General features: G+C 35.6%; 1 protein-coding gene across 1 annotated transcript in view; it reads left to right on the forward strand.

The window, feature by feature from the left end:
- Positions 1-20,656, forward strand: part of RIT2 (Ras like without CAAX 2) — a 355,142-nt gene that overhangs the window by 67,021 nt on the left and 267,465 nt on the right. The window lies entirely within an intron of this gene.

Below are 20,656 nucleotides of genomic sequence, written 5' to 3' on the forward strand. Positions count from 1 at the left end.
GCCCATTAGGGGGCAGTGCTGTGCCTATCTAGGGCAATACTCTATTGCTCAGCAACCAAACTCTTCTTAGTGCCTGAGGCAGAGGCTGTGGATCCATCCTCAAGTGCCAGGGGCCAACTCACTTCAATTGAGCCATGGCTACAGAAGGGGAACTGCAAGAGAGAAAGAAAGAGAGAGAGAGAGAGAAATGAGAAGGTGAGGGGTGGAGAAGCAGATGGCTGCATCGTCTGTGTGCCCTGACTAGAAATTGAACCTGGGACATCCACATGCCGGGCCGATGCTCTACCACTGAGCCAACCAGCCAGGGCCACAAATTACTTGACTTTTAACCACTACCCACTTCAATTATTTCCTCATTTTAATTACCATTTTAATTCACGTATTATAAACTGACCATGGCATACTAAAAATAATACGTTCCTGATGCAGTTCCCATTCACTTTAATTATTCATTGTACGTTTCCTCTTATATCAATCCAGAAAGTCCAATATTGTACTTTATGTTTCCCAGGCAGAACACACTCAAATCCTCCTAAGTATATTTGGCTCCTGATTTAATTCTAATTTTTTGGCCAAAGCCTTTTTACTGCATCTGGCTTTGCTTTAGAGGATACACAGAAAGGAAGTGCCAATCCATTGGGCAGGCTCCATCGCCACAGAAAATATCAACATCTGTCCCTCTCTGCTTGTTTGATGTTCTTGGGTGGAGTGTGGAAAACTGCAGGATGCTATCACTAAATCTTAAACCCAAACTAAAATGCCTTCTGCTTTCCACACTAACTAAATAGTGAATGCCAGTTTAACACACACACACACACATACACACGATGAATCCCCACCAAAGCTATTTAAAAATGATCCATTCTGAATACTCCCAATTTCTTTTACATTATTGAGGATGTGTTAAAACATGCAATTCGTAAATGCCTAACTTTAATAAGGCTTGCCCTTTTTGCAGTGTCAGGTAATATCAAGAAAGTGTGTGGTGCTGTTTGGAAGGAAAATCATGGAGATGAGGTTGACAGGTTTATGGCACTGGCCTTGCCTTATTTGCAGTAACTCATTTTATATATAGTGCTTTGCATTGGGAAAGCCAAGGGCTAGAGCCTTCTGTGATTTAACTCAAACAATAAGCAAGATTGTGGTATCAAAGAGGGCAGAAAAAAGGTCTGATGATTAGGACCATATATTAGGGGACAAGAGGAGGCAAAAGAAATCAGGATACAACAGATATGATAAGCATTACATTTTGTTAGAATTCTCCCTGCTTTAATAAATAGATAACACAACATAGTATATCCAGAAAGAGTCTGCCCTGGCTATCTGCCTTTACACAAACCCCTGGGATGGTCGAATCTCATTCATAATAACATGAACAAGGAGCTTTTTTTTCAAAAGTCAAACTATTGAAAAGTAAAACTTCATGCCTATAATTAAATAAAAGTTTATTTTGGACAGTTGAGGTATCAGGAGACAAGAGTAATGAAATAGGGGTTAGCTTTGTTTGCTTAAAGGTGACACAAAGACTGTAACAGCTTTGATCAGTCAAAATCTATTGTCCCTGTCATGGATCCTGGCAAGACCTAGGGGACTTGTGATTGCTGAGGTCCTCACCAATGCCCAGAGCGATCCTGATGTATTCAGTGCCAGGAATTCATCTTCTGACTCTCCATAGAGTTCAAGTTCCCAAGACTAGGGTTTCAAAATCTAAATTCTTTACTACCTTTGTGATTTATTTCTTCAATATGTTCCAAGTGTAATAAAATGGCTGTCAAGTGCCGACTTCTTGTTTCATAAGTGCCACCACTTACACTGTCCCCTATTGGTCATTTCTCAACCTAAAACATGATGTGTGATTGAGTTACCTTTAAAGCACAGTTCCTGTAAGTACATATTTCCCTGGGAGAAAACAGCTCTGGGAAACTTCCCAATAATCTTTTGCAATAAATGTTTATTAACTTTGATGACAGTGCCTGTACAGTCTTGGGAGGAATATTACTTCTGTTGGTTTTCAGCACCGGTGTGCTATGGTATTGATGGGTTTAACAGTGATGGCTTAGCTTTACAGAGAGTCTGAGTCATTCTTCAGTACCCTGGACTTTGTCCTCACTATTAACTTTTTAAAGTATAAACACTTATTTGTACCATTAAATATATCACTGTGCAAGAAACTCCTGCTAAGTTTGGGCTTCTGCATGTGTAATAATAGTGAGTCATTGAGTGTCCTCTGTGGACACATGGCAACCTGTTATTTATGTCTTCATTTAATTCTCACTTTTGCAAATAGGCTTGATCTCTGTCTCTCCATAAACATTTATCTCCACCCTCAGGTCTCTCTCTCCCTTGCACGCACGCGCGCGCGCACACACACACACACACACAGACCAAGGAAGACCAAAATTCAGAGAATGGCTGAAGGCTGAGTACAGAATTCACCATATCCGGATCCTAATTTTTAGCATGCTATTGCTGACCTTAAATACCTGTTTACCCATAGTTGGGTAATTTCCCTGCCCTAGGCTCACTCATCTTACTCCTCTGCACTTATATCCTTGCTTAGTAGATCCAGAATTTCCCTGTGAACTTTAGGCTTCTTTGAATCCAAGTTTTTTCCTCCTAAGCCAAGAACATGTGAGAAAAAAAAAACCAAGACCCATAACCAGTCCTACAGCACTGTCCCTGGTAGGAGATGATGTCCTTTATTCAACATGAGAACTGTAGACTTTCATATTGTACTATATTTTATATTATATCACTTATACTAAAGGAGCTACAAAAATAATGTTGTATGTATTTTTCTAGTTGTGGATAAGAATGAATCGACTTTATTTAATCATTTTTTTCTGTAGAACCTGAGCAACATCATGGGTATTGTCTCCTGGCTTAAAGGTAGAAACATTGAAAATTGAAAGGCTGACCTAATTAAATCTTCTTCTAACCCAGCCTCTGCTGCAGAGTTGTCAAACACCTGCAACTATAATGTCCATCTTGGTGTCCTAGTGCCAATTCATCATTGTTTCCATCACCAGGTATCCATCAAGCATTCCCAGGCGACATGGCCCTGTGTGTGTCTCTAGAAGGAATTAGGCTGCTTGCACAGCTTTTTTTGTAAGAAGAATAAAGCTATTTCTCTCATTTTGTAGTTGTTATTTATATAAACAATTAAAGAGCAGTCCTTAGTTTATCAGACTGCCCGTCTCTCTTAAACGCGGCGTTACTGTATTTGGGAAGCCATAGCAAATGTACCATCAGAATCAGCTAAAGAACTTTTTAAAGTAATGGTATATCAGTCCCTGGTTGATTTCACAGGTCTGGATGCGTGAAAATGAGCTGAAAGCTGCAATATCACCATGGGCCATCTCTACAGATCCAAGTTCTTTGCTTTTCATATTCAGACACAAAATTTTATAAAGGCACCATGAGAATAATAAATCTTGAAAGTAATTTATCTTAATCAAATTTTCTGTATAGGAAGAATAATTTAAGAACCAGAAAGGACAATTTATAATGAAAATTATTTTTTCTCCAATAACCAGAAACTTCCTTTCTGCTATTCCAGGAAACCCTTCTATTATTAAGGTACCAAGCAAACAGAATAAGAAAGCGGACAGGTTTTAGGACATGAAACAGAGGATACGGAATTGAAGAGGGCTATGAAACAATTTAATAAGATTATTCTGAGTCTGACTTTCTGATAACTAAAATACTCATTTTCTAGATATCATTTATATTTCCTTAGTCACTGCTGAATTAACCCTGGCATATAATTACTTTTCAATTAATTTCTTGGTTTTCCATATAGACGACTCTTCTTTATTATATTCTTTCTTAAACCATGTTACTTGAAATTATTAATTTTGCTCCCAGGAGTTAGACATTAGTCCTTTTTTTTTAGATACAGCAATCTCCCTAATCTTCTTTGTAGCACATCTATAAATTGCCTTAAAGGGACACCTTTGGGGCTCAAGCCAATAATCTTTGTGTTCTTGGCTGGATGATGTCATCCTCCAGTCCACTTTCAGGTCTTCTATATTTTTCCAGGCAGATGATATTTGAATGACCCAGCCGTGTAGTCTAGCCTTGTCATCCTTGCAATCACACACGCATTTAGTGAGAGATTGGAGATGAGGACAAAGTAAAATTAACTTTCAACAAAGAACTAACTCCACAACTTTTTCTCTCTTGGTATAGAATTGCTCATAGTTAAAGAGTTTCACAAATCCAATGCATGCTAGGTTCTCTGCTGTGGGCACCTTTGCATAGGAATGTCTTAAGGGGGATAATGATAGAAAATGATTGACCAGAGTTCATAATACAGTTATATTGCTGTATTATAGGCAAATATGAGTAAAGCAAGCACTTCGATTCTGAGGTAGATTATATTGATGGTTTCTGCTATTACATGGATATAAGATCCAATGAGAAAATTTCTCTCACAAGGATCTCCTTTTTGTATGGTAGCATAAAACAAGGCTCAATTATTTTCTTCATGTAAATTGAATATAATATAATACTAGAATTATGCATCTGTCAATATTTGATAATACCCTTTCTGTTTTCTTCTCACCGTCTTTCAAAACAACCAATATATAAAATAATAAAATAAAAAAGTATTTATGGAGCAGTAATTGTATACACAAAACCACTTTTTAATGAGATAAAATTACCTAATCCTTTCCCCAAGCCTCTCAGACAGCACTATTGAATAATGAAGATAAAAGCAAACATTACTTATCTAGTTACTGCTATGTGTAGATGTTTCCCTCTAATCTCATTTAATCCTCAAAACAATGCTATATTCATTTTACACATAAGGATATTTTCACTGCTTAAGAGGTTATGGCAGTTTCCTATAAAGACATAGTGATTAGCATAATGATTCAGAGTGCAGGTTTAGACAGCCTAAAATTGAAGCCCAATTGTGCCTCTTATTCTGTGACCTTGGACAAGTTACCTAAACTCCCTGTGGTTTGTTTTTCTTATTTATGAAGTGAAAATAATATGAGTACCATGCTTAAGGTTCTTACAACCTTACCTGTATGTAATAAGGTGTGTGAAATCCTGAGCAGGGACCGTAGAAAATGTTTAATAAGTAGTCTATACAGCTAATGAGGAGCATCATTGCAAATTATACCCTAGCACCTGACTTCAAAGTCATTCCTACTATGCTATGGCCATGGGTCACAGGAGAAAGACAAACTAGGCAACATTAGATTCAAATTCAGCTTCCCACTGAAAACTTGGGATGGGGGAAGGGGTTGACAAGTTATAAAACCTCTCTATGTCTTATTTAATCATCCACAATGATAATATCTATCTAAAAGTGGTACTGAGACTTGAGAAAAAATGCAATGTGCTTGTAACTAATAGACAAGATGTAACTGTAAGTTCCTGCTTACTTCATGGCCACTTTCCACACCCTCATCTTCATATAGTCTACTTACTTGGGAGCACAGATACTTGTATGAAGAAAGTGAGACATGCTGAAGGTAATTAAAACCACTGGCAATTGGAGGGATTGGGGAAGTTCTCAGAGAAGAAGAGAGATTAAGCTAAATGTAAAATGCAGATAGAGAAGAAAACAAACAAGTAAGAGACCGGGCTGAGGCTAAGTCAAAGTTGTGGAAAGGGACAGGTAGGGAGAGCTTTTGAGCATCAATGTATATAGAATTGCAATGGAAATTAGAGACTCTTGTATGGGTGATTATATGATAAATCCCATGAAGGATTCAGGAGGTTAGAGTTAGGAAATAGTATCATCTGCTTTCAAATTAGATTTTACATTATACAGATCACCATGAATATTATACTAGAAACAAATAAGGTCCAGTCATAAATCATTCCCATACATAGCTCTTTATTCTTTACATAATCCTAATTAAATTTCTTAGAGCATCCATATTTTTCTGATGATTTAGGTTCATATTTTTTTTCACATTGATCAATGGTACTATTTAACTTTTTAATTATATATGTAATAAAAGTTAATGCATTAATTAACTTTTTACATTATAAGAAGGAAAAAAGACTTGATTGTTATTTATTAGCCCTTGTTGAATAAAACGACAATGGCAGTAAAAGGAGAAAAAACTAAAGATAATTCATGAGAGAAGAGTGTCATTGTCTAGAAAGCTATTGTCTGGCAATACTTGGCTTGTAAAACTTGGTATAGCCCTGGGTACCCTGTCTGTCTCTGTGTCATACAGGAAATGAACAGTCTTGTGATAATTAAAACACACACACACACACACACACACACAAAGATCAGTAGTGGAAAACAAAGGAAGCTGTAGCTTGAAAAAGTACCAATTTCATCTGGATAAAAGTAATTAGGGATATCCTAAAATATGTTCAAGACTTAAACATTGAACATTTCTTTCAGCTTTTTTGAATCCCTAACTTGTGGGTTAATTATTAAACAAAGTTATATTCTTTTTGAGTTAATGAGCTATTTCAAAGCAAGAATAATGTATATAACAAATACTTAAATAATATTCCTTTTTTCAATTATTCAGATTTACACTAATGATTAGCATTAGTGTAACTAATGCTATTTAGTTACATTTAGTTAACACTAAAATGGTTTTCTTAACTAATTTTCTTTTTGTAAATTGAGTTATAATATTAGTTTAAAAGGTATTTGAGAGATCATCTCCTGATTTAAGCCCATATGTCAAATTTTGAATGGATGCCCACATTCATTATCTATCTTATATGGAAATGTATTATCTTTTTTAACCTATTTTATTACTGTGGCTCTCAGCAAAGGGCACCCCTCACTCCCCCTAGAAAAAATAATTCCTCCACGTACATTTAATCGGTCCCTCATTTATTGCAAATTCTCTTTCTGTAATATTTATCAATTCCATTTGTCCCTTCAAGCCCCTGCTGCTGGAGTTTCATATTGAGCATTGGTTGCTTCTTACCCAGCCTTCCCACAGCAGTCTCCTACCAGGTATCCCTGCACATTGTGATGCCACTTCTTATCTGTTGTTTCATTTCTGCCAGTGGATTTTGTTTTCAAAATGAGGTTTGAATAAGTCACTTCCCTCTAAAAAATCCTTTCATGATTGCCCACTGCTTTTAGGAGAAAATTGTGAATGTTCAGCATGGCATAATGGGCCTTTGGAAATATAACGTTGGGCTTTCTTTCCACCCTTCATCTGGACCTTGGTCACCTTGCTCTACAGCTATATCAAATTACCAGAAATTCTTGTATGTAGTATGTTGCCTGCGCCTTCGTGACTTCGCCTTTGTTCCTACCCCACGTGCATTATTAGCATACACTTACTATTCAAGGATCAGCCCCTGGCCAGTTGGCTCAGTGGTAGAGCGTCGGCCTGGCGTGCAGAAGTCCCAGGTTCGATTCCCGGCCAGGGCACACAGGAGAAGCGCCCATCTGCTTCTCCACCCCTCCCCCTCTCCTTCCTCTCTATCTCTCTCTTCCCCTCCCGCAGCCGAGGCTCCATTGGAGCAAAGATGGCCCGGGAGCTGGGGATGGCTCCTTGGCCTCTGCCCCAGGCGCTAGAGTGGTTCTGGTCACGGCAGAGCGACGCCCCGGAGGGGCAGAGCATCGCCCCCTGTTGGGCAGAGTGTCGCCCCTGGTGGGCATGCCGGGTGGATCCCGGTCGGGCGCATGCGGGAGTCTGTCTGACTGTCTCTCCCCGTTTCCAGCTTCAGAAAAATACAAAAAAAAAAAAAAAAAAAGAATCAGGATTGCCTTCTCAGAAAACTATTAATAATTACACAGCTCCAGGTTTAGATTGCATTCCTCTCCTCTTTGCCTAAATAAGAACCTATGATTAACTATCATAACATTGAGTGTCCATCAGTCAGCTATGAGTTCCTTGAAGATAGTGTTTGTGTATTTCAACTTTCTCCCAAAACTTAACAGAGTACCTAACTATCATGCAATTGTTTGTTGAACAAAAGTACAGAAGAACACAGAAGTATATTTAATGCATTCATTGTGGATAAAAGTTAAGGAAATTGAACTAGAGCTATTGTTAGGATTTGTCCTAATTAATTTAATGAGCTAGTGTTAGCCATTGTGAATCCCAGTTCTTTCTAAATGATCTTTCTATCAAACCCTTGACAAATTCCAGGTAGTTCCTATTGTGTCAACTGTTTATGAAGTGGAAATGCAGGCTGTCTTTGAAATTTCACTTGCCAGGATTTACTGTCATCATGTATGTCAGTGATGGTTTGCCAGTTATCTCTTCATAATTCACTTTACTTTCACTCCAAAGAGTTGGAGTTCTATACTAGCTTTGTTACAATTTTTATATTAAGAAGAGCAAATAATAGAAAACAACCCTAACCAAGTAAAAAGGGGTGTATATTCTAGTTCAAACAGTTTATTTTCAAGTCACTATAGCATGTGGTTAAATAGTTTTAGAAACCAGTACCTTGATTATATTCTCTTCTCTATGAACTCATTAATTCAACAACAAAAAATAAACGAAAAACTCACATTCCTGTGATAATAAAAAGACTATCAAACAAGGTGTGCTCATGAGAGCAGAACACCAATTGATTGAAATGCTATATTTTAAACAGATGGAATAGCATCATATATTTGAGTTGTGGTTTAAAAAATATCATATTGGATAATTTGACTCTGAGACCACAGTACAATATTGGAAAGAGAAACCATATAAATCATTCCAAATAAAAGAGTTTTAAAACTCTTGATAAATGTTGTTTAGTGAGAGCTTAGAATTGACTACTTATTACAGTTTTTTATATGTTACTTTTTATAACAACCCAATAATAAGTATTATTATTAACCTCACTTAATAAAAGAAGAAACTGAGAAACAATAAATTATTTACTAACTTTCCCAAAGTCATAGGCATCAAGTAATAGAGGCAAGATTCAAATCCAGAATATGTCTGAATCCTCTAGTATTCATTTCCTTGACTATTTCACCAGAGTGACAATGGGTGTCATCTCAGGGCTTTGTTGGGGAGGAAGCATATTTGTCATGTCACCATAACAAATCAAATAAAAAGAACCAACCAGTGACATGTTGAAATTTAATAATGGATTCACAATCTATCCTAAACTGTACGTCTCCTTCAAATACTACTCTGTCAGATAATTATGTAGACCTAATCCTACCTCCATGTCATTTTTTATTTGAACAGATGTCATGCCAGGTCCAACTCATTCTATGCTTTTATAATTGTAAAATTGATAAATTGAAATAAAAGACTTTTGCTTTAATCTGTTAACCCTTCACCTTCCTGGGTTTGTTCCACATTCCAGACTGTCAGGATTGCTCTAACTCTTTCTCTGATATCCAGTCTATTAACCTTTGCCCTTAGATTCATCCCAATTCATACATGTTTTTAAAAGTAACATATAGTTTAAAATAACATATAAACCAGAAAGTGCTTTAAAAAGTGTACTATTATAAAGATTATTATAATTATTGGTGTTACTAATATAAATAAACATGATCTGGGGAAGACCATGGTTACTGGGCCAGGGCCAGAATGTTTTAAGAAGAGCATCCAAAAACCCAAAATCATTCAAGGCACAAGGTCCTAACTGGAAGATTTCATACAGGGTGAAGAGAGATTTCATGAGGCAAGAGAAAACTATGTGTATACTTCATTGCCCTTTTGGTATGGGAGCCAGCTGACTAGTGGAGGTGAGGAAAAAAGCCTCTTTCTTTATCCATCTTGGGTTAGGTTCTTAGGCTAGGCCCCTGTAAATTGGACTGAAAAAGGACAGATTAATAAGAGAAAGAGTACAATCTTATTTAATATAAGTTTTGTACCACACTGAAACCTTTATAAAGAAATAAAGACCTGAAGATGTGGTCAAGTTTAGGCATTTTTATGGTAGGTTTAAGGAAGAGTGGAAAGTTACAGAAAATGTGATATGACAAAAGAATATGAGATAAGGATAGTAAACTGGTAGATAGGGTGCTTAGTAAGGCCTGATTGGTCAGGTTCTTCTCAGCATCCCTCTGTCTTTGGACATAAAGATGCTCTTTTCTTTGGGTAGAGGGAGAGCAGCTCTCATGTGAGGGTCTTTCGACTGTGGTAGGGAAGACGGGGGAGGTCAGAGTCCTTTCGACACCTGCCATTTTTCAGATTCCTTCAGCTGAAAATATCTAGTATATGAAGGTATATTTGGGGTTAGGTGTTCTAGAAAATAATAAGAATATAAATTCTGATATAGACTAAATATTAATGTCCATGGTAATTTCACTGACAAATTATGTAGATTTTAAATCTGAGCACTTTGGCACTATCTGGTTACCTTCTCCCATTCACATGAATGAAACTCTAATAATTGCCTCTTTAATTATTATTCTCTAAAAATGAAGCTAAAGAAAAAGACACATTTACTTGTGGTAGTCAATGTATACAGCACATCAACAGTGTGTTTTTTACTTAGGGAGATGGGTTTTATTCTAAATGATAAAATACTTGAGAAATGATTGGTGAAAATGACTATTTTTCTTCTTTGTTTCACTGAGTAAAAAATAAACTGTCAGCATAGAACAAATAAGCAATACCTGGTAATGTTGAGTTTTAATATCCATCATTTCTTTTTGTGTACCATCAATCATCCTTGAAAATCACCCAGTGAAGATGAATAGAATTTTTAATGTCCTGAAAAGTACCATTTCTTTCTGTTAGCAGAGGGTTTATGGGGAGAGGAAGAGAAAGGGAAGTGAAGGGGAGGGGAACGTTCTGGGGAAGGGAAACCCTCAGCCAAATGGAGAAGAGTTAAGTGTTGCATTTTCGGTCTTCCTCTCTGGTCTACCACCATTCCCCCAAACAAACAGTACCATTTTCTAATCTATCCCTGAACCCTCAGATCTCAACTCCTTCTTTTTTTATAGTCCTCATCCTATATCTACTCATGACATTGCTATTCTAAGAAAATAATAATTGGTGGAAAGAATCTTACTTTTGGAGGCATAGACTTGGCTTTTGACTGGGTTGCTGAGCTCCATGCATTCTGCTATAACTATATTGAATTATAGTTTTGTGTTAGAAGGCACAAAAACATCATTGCTGGATTCTTCTTTCTAAATGTTAGTGTTATAGGAACTTAGAATCCATTATACCCTTTGAGAAGACACAGTAGAACTCCATTTATATTAGAGATGCATTAATTAGAATAAGAGAATGGTGGCATCCAAGTGGAGATTAGGATTCCTCTGACCTAATTTCTGATTCTGCAGTCTTTTCAGTCTACCCCAAAGTTCAACCTCTTTAGTACTAAATGCTGCAAAGGGAATTAACAAGGGGTCTTTGAATATCTTTGCCAAACTCCATGAAGATCCTATTCTACCACCATTCTCAGTACCTCCCTATTACTTTGAGTTGAGAAGGATTTTATTATTCTGATTGGAGGCATCCCAGGGGGTGGCCATCTCATCATACTCAAGTTTCTTAGCATGGTAACATGCCCTTCTTGCAAAATATCCATGCTGTGTCTTCTCATGAGACTGTTTCTGCTCTTCAACTCAATGTGTCTTAGAAAATGTTTGTAAATATAAGTGCTGGTGGAAAAACAAAAGAACTATCAACTATTGTCACCAGAGCTTAACTGTAAATTAAGAGATAATTTGAGATTATTTATTTATTTATTTAAATATATATTTCTTATCTATGCTTTTAGATTATTCATCAACTATTTATGGTCAACTCATGAAGAACACACATTTTCAGTTAAGAGAGAAGAGTTACTAAGAAGCAATTAACATGATAGAAAGTATCTGACTTTGGAGTCCTATGAACCTACCAATTTGTTTCATGATTGATCTATAACACATGATTTTTAAAATATTTTTTAGTTGTTCCTTAAAGGAATTTTGAAAGATCAGGTATCCAACTCACAAACCTTAATATCTAATATTCTCTTCTAAATTTAATTCCTTTAGAAGGATATAATTGCCAGCTTAATGATATTTTGAATAAAAAATATTATATTTCTTATAAGTATATTTATTAGACCATAAAAGACATAGTAATTCAATAGTTACTATAATCCTTTTAAAACTATATGAACAAGTTCTTTAATAGTGGATAATATGACATTTTTCCTGTTCTTCTTGGAAATAGTATATTCATTAATCTTTTTCCACAAAAGTTCATCCTAATTTAACACTTCTTTATTTTTTAATAATGATCTTGTAATCATCTTACTGTTTTATGGCAGTTGTCACCATCAAACATGCTGCTAATGCACATGTATATATAAATATATATTTGTTAATGTATAGGTAAATATGTGCCCATTTTTATTTTTTGTTCCCACCATCCACTAGAACAGTGGTTCTCAAAGTGTGTGCCAGGGTGCACTGGTGCACCCTAGAAGATTTCCAGGTGCCCCCTATGGTATTCCAGAAAAATATGTGCCTGTTGGGGACAAAAAATCCAACAGGGTTTTTGAAGTTTAGATTTTGGGGGACAGAGGTGTGGGGAATTGGCTGTAAGCTAACAGTCTGCCCAATCCCCCACCTCACTTGTCCGATTAGGTTGCAAAAGGCTGTTAAGCTGTGGTGCTGGATTGCTTACACTACCCCCCCCCATGTTCCCCAGAAAGACTGGAGGAAAGTTTCTATCCTTTGTTTTGTGTGAAGTTAAGATAATATGTATGGTGGGGGTTTTCTGCACTCAACACAATTAAGAGTAAAAAGAGAGGAATTCTTCAATGTACTGATGAGGAAATGAGAGTTTGCCTTCCAAATATATGCCCAAACATTGAAGAAATCACTAGGATACATCAGGCTCATGTTTCTCATAAACACAAGAATGAAAAAGCTTAACACATTCACGCCGGCACCTGCCGAATTTACTAAATCTTACTAAGAATGTATTTATATATATAAAAATATAAGTTGTCATTTTAAAATTTTTTAACCCCTCTTTTTTATGAATTCTAAAAAAGTATAACAAAAATGTAACATAAAAATGTTTTTAAATGTCAGAATTAATTTAATTTTGTCATATTTATTTCATTTAATGACCATAAAAGCACATTTGGACTTTATATATATTTTTTAATATTTGACTAAATTATTATAACATATTTCTCAGAAATTTGTATATAGTGTGCCTATAATTATTTGTAGGATTTTAAATACACCCCAACTTCAAAAATTTTGAGAACCACTGCTCTAGAATGTAAGTCCCTAGAAGGCAGAGGTCCTTTTTGTTCACTGATACATTCTAACACCTAAAGCAGGGTCTGCCACATGATGGATGGTTTTGAATAGATGAAAGAAAGAATAAATGAATGAATGAAGGTCAGAAAGGGGTATAGGGAGTCCTAGTGAGGAGGAATGAGTTTCCATTTAAATTCAGTGGTGAAAGAACACCTCCCAAAGGAGGTTACATATAAATAATATTCTGAAAGAAGCAAGCCAAACAGTTATGGGGGAATCAGTGTTCCGGCAGAGGAAACACCACCAGGAAAGTTCTTCCTTTGGAAGTATTATGGCTGGAAAGTTTTGAAAAACTGCCAGAAATCCAATGTGGGTTGAAAAGAATGATTAACTAGAAGACAGAACTAGAATAGAATTAACAGAACCAGATTCTAATAGATGACGAGTTAGTGGTGATGATGTTGAGAATGATGAGAGCGAAAGCAAGGAAGGAAGAGATATTGCAGAATGTTTAATCTGGATGCAGCTCTAAGTGTCTTTCCTTTCTCCTCTTATTTTGCAGACAACAAAACTGACACAGCGAATTTAAGTAATTTTATCAAGGTACTATGACAAGCCAAGTGAGGAATGGGAATAAATCTTAATGATCAGACTCCCATTTCAACTGTCCTACTCCACAGACAGGCCTTCAAGTCCCAAAAAGAAAGCAATAACTTGTCAACCTCAACCTCTGTATAATTAGATTATATCACTCTCCAGTGTTTCAGTTAGTACTTCCCATAAATAACAAATTTATTCTCTTTCCCTCTCCTTTTTTTGAGGGGGGTGGTAGGTAGTATAAAAATGAAGTTGTATAATTTTATACAATATTTTAATCTTTTAAATTTTTTTTTGAAAAATGACTCCTTTCCTTCTATAATATCCCTTTTCCATAACAGTCTCTGCCTCTGGGCAAATGCCACTGACATTCTGAGAAGAGTGATATATAATATTGTCAGATTTTTCATATTGGTAAATTTGATGGTTTAATACTGAATTATGCAAAACAAAAAGCAGTTGGTTTAAATGAAACTTTAAAATGAAATAGTAAATTATTGGACTATCTGAATAATAAAATGGAAATTTAAACAAAAAACATATGCATGAAAAAGAAGAGTTTAATCAAAACAGGTTTGCTTTAAAAAATGATTATGTTATCTCTTACCACTACTTTTGTATGAACATTGAAGATGTAATTGCCCATTATTTAATTGTATGCAATTAATGAATATTTTATAAAGGTCTGGACAAGCACTACATTTACATAAGATATGTTAATGGTATGGCTACTAATAAAAGAAAATATCTTTGATATAAAATCCATCAGATACTTCCTGATGTTATCTGTAGCTTAATGTTAAGTAAATGTCCATTACTCTAATGGAAAAAGGTATGCATTTTTTGCTAATAAGGGTCATCCACTAACTGTAATACTTTTAGAAATCACAAAGACAGAGGATGGATAATTAAACTGTTGTAGAGCCTGACAATAGAATATTATTCCGAGAGAAAAAGAAATGAGCTCTCATGCCATGAAGGTAAGTGTGAATAAACTTTAACTTACCTATTAAAAAATAAATTCAAATTGGCTTTTAAAACAAAATCCAGCACTATGTAGGATACAATAAACTCAACTAAGATACAAGAATCTAAACATGGGTAAAAGCAAAAACATAGAAAGATAGACCAAGCAAATGAAAAAAAAAAAATGAAGCAACAATTACAATCTTGTTATCAGACCAAAGTGACTGAATGAGATGAATAAAGTAATTTTTTAATAATAAAATACACAAACAACAATGAGAATATTTCTGTTAAAAATACTTATGCAACAAATAACAGCATTGTCTATAATTGGTGAATTCATACTTCATTCTCAATATAAGACCAAAAAGTGGGAAAAATAAGACTATTAAAGTTAAAATCAATACAATAAATTTTATTAATGCATATACTAAATACTACCTTCTTATCAATATACTTTATCAAACATATTAATTATATGTTAAGACACTAAATACATTAGTAAGTTATATAAAGTAGCATTATTAAAAATATTACTCTTTGATCACAATATAGTAAAACTGAACCTGAAAATAAAGTCTCTTCCAGCTGGAAATTAAAAAAATTTTTTTATCAACTTGTAGATGAAAGAAAAAATACAAATATAAATTTCTGAAAAACAATATCAGAATACATTGGGATATATAAAGCAGACATCAGAGGACAATTCATTATCTAAAAATATTTTACCAACAAAAATTAAACAAATAAAACTGAGTTAACAATAAGTTAACCAAAGCAAAACAAACAGACAAAAACTCCTAGACACAAATAACAATGTAGGGATTGCAAGAGGGAAAAGGGGATCAGGGAAAGTGGAGGAGGGTGGAGGCAGGAGAGATGGTGATGGAGGAGGGAGACTTGACTTGGGGTGGTAAACACACATGTATTGTAGAATTGTGCACCTGAAACCTGTAAAATTTTATTAAGCAATGTCACCCCAATAAATTAAATAAATTTCCTTAGATACTTGTTGAGATCCAACCAGTTTTTGTGTTTGCCTCCCATCACCCCACTCCTTCCTTAGCATTCTTATTTCTGGCTAATGTACTTCTGAGTTCAGGTTTACAGTCTCAGAGACAAGAATTGCTAAATGTACATGGGCAATGATTTTGATTGAGTGACTCTCTGAATACCATAAATGAATCCTTATAGCATTTAGAGGTTCGGTACTTTGTAGGACCTTTTAAAACTATTTCAAAGACTCTTCCATTATTAAGAGACTACAGGGTAAACCTTGAAAAATGTTTTGAGTCTGTTCACTTACGAGATTTTCTAAAATGTGTGGAGAAGTTATCCTGGCCTCAATGTGAGATTGCTCCTGTTCAAAAATTTCCAAGATGATTCTTGTTGTCTTTTATAGGATAGAAAACCTACACCCACCATAAGTTCTAGGATAATAGTTGTAAAATTTATTTCTAATATCTTGTCATGCTTTCCTATGTCTTTCCTAAATATATTGAGGATAAATTGGCCATGCTTGCCAAGTGGATTTAGTTAACTTGATTCACTGAGCAGGTCTGTGTTCAAGAGTTAGGAAGTTTGTATGCTTTATCTCTTTTTAAACAAAAGGCTCATTTCTGATATATGTGGGTATTTGTTAGGACAAGTGTTTTTACTTAGGGGTCTATTGATCTCTACTTATCTCTCAATATTGTGAACACATGTATATGTGAATGCACCTGTCAAAGAAGACATAGACCTTCACTTTCATTAGATACTTAAAAACCAATGTAGTAAGACATTTTATAGTCAATACAGTTGAAATATATGAAAAGAAAAGAGGAACTATGATTGATTTTCTCACAGAATGGCTCTTTGGCAAAGAAAAGTAAGAACCCAAAATTTTGAGGATGTACACCTATACATCATAAAATGAGTGAGATTTAGTCTCCAGTTGGATTGATAGTATTTATATTTAGCAGATTACTTATAATTGTTTGTTTTACATATCTCTGCAAAAAGAAATGGGTCTGAGACGCCATATTGGGTATCTGCTTTGTAAAACAGAAAAGAAACTTTTGCAGATCAATCTTTCTAAAATTATCTTTGAAGTTCTGGGACAATGCTCAGCTAACTCTCTCTTTGATTTTGTCTCAGTGGCAGATCAGACGATTTGAGAATTGAAGGCCTTTTTCAATTATATAATAAGCAACAGGTTTCCAGTAAAGTAAAATGTCCTTTATCTAAAATAGGTGTTCTTATAAATAAGTGTAACAGGTAAATCCTTGACTTATTCATTTACTTTTTATACTGGTTCTTTGATTGTGAAGTCTAATATTAAATATATCTATTAGTTTTACTGTTTTGTTTTTAAGTGGGAGGCAGGGAGGCAGACAGAGAGACTCCCAATACTCTTCAACTGGGATCCACCTGGCAACCCCCTATAGGGTGAAGCTCTGCTCGTCTGGGACCACAGCTTCATTGCTCGGCAGCTGAGCTATTTTAGTGTCTGAGGCAAAGACCATGGAGCCATCCTCAGTGCACGAGGCCAACTTGTTCAAACCTTTTGAGCTATAGCTGAAGGAGAAGAAGAGAGAAAGAATGGAGAAGGGTAGAGAAACAGATGGTCACTTCACTTCTCCTCTGTGCCCTGACTGGGAATTGAACTCGGGACTTCCACATACTGGCTGACACTCTACTGCTGAGCCAACCGGCCAGGCCCATCTATCAGATTTTAAAATGCTTATATATTTTTCCTTAAATTTTTTCTAACTTTCTTCAGCTTTCCACATGTTTTCTTATGTTTTTGGTAATTAACTTAGCCCATAATTATACACAATGTTTTCTAACACTTCTTGGTAGTTTCCATGACTATGATGTACTGGCACCTGGTAGGTCAAGAGTTTCAGTGTGTTGGTTGAATAGTGTGACATTTGTGCAGAGATATGGGTGATTATTAGCATTGTTAAAGCAAACCACATCTAGACAGTAATTAAAGCATTAAAAATAGATTTTATTCAGAAACTATTACAATATGGACAAGAGACCTCAGTTTAGAACTGGTCTCAATTCCAGATGCAGCCAGGGACAAGTGGTAATTATAGCCTATAGCAGGGTGGGGGTCAGTGGATGGAAAATTATTAAGAGAAAACAACAGGAATATGGGGGATTTTGTTTAATCAGACTTAATAGAATATTTCCTGAAAGTATGTCAGATAATCAGAGGTCATCTGGGAAATATTGAGGAATGAATATCATGGGTGAACAGATATCCAGTGTGCTAATTCACTCTGACTCAGCACGATTCTTGATAAGACTGGGTGAAGCAGAGATGACACAGAAACAGAAAGTTAAGACCTACTTTAGTGGAAGGTTCAGAGGAGCCTGTCTCAAGTTTGGTCAAAGGAGTGTCTTAGTATGATGCCAAAAGGAAGAAGAAGGTGAAGGCCATTCTAAGCCATAGGAGAAAGGCATGCTCATGGAGGAAAAAACTTCAGTAATTCTGAGATCACAGAGTAGTTTGTTTGGGTTGTGGTATAAATTGAGACTGAAAAAGTATGATAGGCATATGCTAACATGACTTGTTAATGACTGTGGTCTTTATCTTAATGGTTGCTGACATATGAATGACGTAATTATTTTTTAAATGATTCTGGGGAGACATCATGAAAGTTCTAATGGAATGGAAAGAAAATAGCTACAGAGAATTCAGGGTTTTGTTTTTTGTTTGTTTGTTTGTTTATTGCAATAGAAATTTTCAAAAGAAATAAGATTCTGAACTGAAAAAAATCAGAAAGAATCAGAACATATTTGAAATATATTTTGGAAGCAAAACTAAAAATTCATGGTGACCAGATGGAGGACATGAGAGAAGTGTTCAAAGATATCTTTAAGATTTTAGCCTAAACAGCCTGACCAGGCGGTGGCGCAGTGGATGGTGCAGTGGATGGAGCATCAGACTGGGATGCGGAGGACCCAGGTTCGAGACCCTGAGGTCGCCAGCTTGAGCGCGGGCTCATCTGGTTTGAGCAAAGCTCACCAGCTTGAACCCAAGGTCTCTGGCTTGAGCAAGGGTTGCTCGGTCTGCTGAAGGCTCGCGGTCAAGGCACATATGAGAAAGCAATCAATGAACAGCTAAGATGTTGCAACGCGCAGCGAAAGGCTGATGATTGATGCTTCTCATCTCTCTCCGTTCCTGTCTCTCTCTCTCTCTCTCTGTAAAAAAAAAAAAAAAAATTAGCCTAAATAATTGACAATCAAAAGATGGATGATAAATAAAAGTGAAGTAGTCACCAGAGGAAAGGGGTTGGGGGGAGGGGTTAGGGAGAAGGGCAGTAAAGAGGGACAAATACATGGTGATGTGTACACAACACAATCAAAGTTCAGATGCTATAGAAATGTTTATAACTGAAACCTATGTACTCCTATTAAATTTAATTTTCTAAATAAAATTATTAAAAAAACATAATGAGTGAATAAATGCATATCTCTTTGCTTTGAGCAGGGTGGAATGGGGATATCTTCATTTTACTTTTAAATTTATGGAGTCTGAGCTATCTTTGAAATTTAGTTGATTGACTAGCCAAGTCAATTTTTCCTTATGAGACCAGGCATCTGACCTCTGTGACAGTAAACCAGCCAGAGACTAAGAGATGGAGGAGATTGCTATTTTAAAATTCATGAAAAATATTTTCCAAATTCTCCTTGATATCCATTTAATAAACATATTGCTTTCAGTTTGTTTACCTGAAATATTTTAACTCCTAAGGCTATCTGTAAAGTTATTGATTTGCATTTCAAAAACTTGTCCTAAACTGTCAAATTGAGTGGTACTTTCATCTGGAGACTTCCTTTGTTGGTACAAAGACAGGAGGTAAATTGTTCAAATGTAAACAGAAATTCTGTTTCACAGGGTCAGGTTTCATTTCTTTGCATTTCTCAGCAGGGGTAGATTATTGTCTTGTACAGATTTGTTTAATATAACTGTGTTCCTTGCTCTGGACATTAGCTGAAGTGTGTGCATATTGATAAAGGGAAACAGAGACAAACAATAAGTGGAAAAATAGATTTTATTTAGTAACTATTGAAATGGGGGGAAAATAACTTATGGTAAAACTGTACTCAATTCCTAATACAAAGAAAACTGGGGATTTATAGGCAAGGAGTGAGGGAAGGCTTTGTTGGCTAGAAAATTATGAAGAGGAAACATCAAGAGCAGAGGGTGGTGCTTGCTGAACAGACTCGAAAGGATTGTTGCTAAAGACAGCCCACAATGATCAGACATCAAGAGTTACCCCAGTATATTTAATTAAAAATTTTATAAAAGAGTAGGGGATGAGGAATTGGATCCGATATTGAATTGATCAAATATCAAGTGTGGTAGAGTCTTACTAAACTGATTTATAGGGATTCTTGCTGCATCTGGGGGTATACAGGTATTGCCAGGACAGGAACCAAGGTCAACGCCTATTTGAGAAGATTACTTAGGAACCTGATTCAAGTTCGGTTAAGGAGAGAGTCCATGTCTCTCTCTTTCTCTCTCTCTTGGATAAAAGGAAGAGTACTATTATATACAAATTTTTTCCAAGTTTGTTCCTTTACTTCAGAATGCCCCATCTCCTAGTAATGAAAATTTAAAAGAGGAAACATTATAAGAGAAACATTGAAAATGTACTGTAAATGTATATATTAAGAAGAATGTGGAGAATTAGAGGAGATACTAAGAAAGTAATGAAAATTAATAAAAGATTCGCAACAACATGGATTAGGCAAAATAAAAGTGACCTAAACACTTTCAACTGTGAGAAGCTAAGGATAATAACTTATGTAATACTTTATAACTAATAAGACTTCAGAGATTATCTTTTTATTTTAAAGATGAGAAGTTAAGTCCCAGAAAATGTTCTGGACCTTTAGTAGAAAGATCTTCCCAACCAATACCAACACTGTAGCCAGAATAAGCTAAACAATTTA

The sequence above is a fragment of the Saccopteryx bilineata genome, chromosome 11, assembly GCF_036850765.1.
Source record: "Saccopteryx bilineata isolate mSacBil1 chromosome 11, mSacBil1_pri_phased_curated, whole genome shotgun sequence".
NCBI classification, from domain to species: Eukaryota; Metazoa; Chordata; class Mammalia; order Chiroptera; family Emballonuridae; genus Saccopteryx; species Saccopteryx bilineata.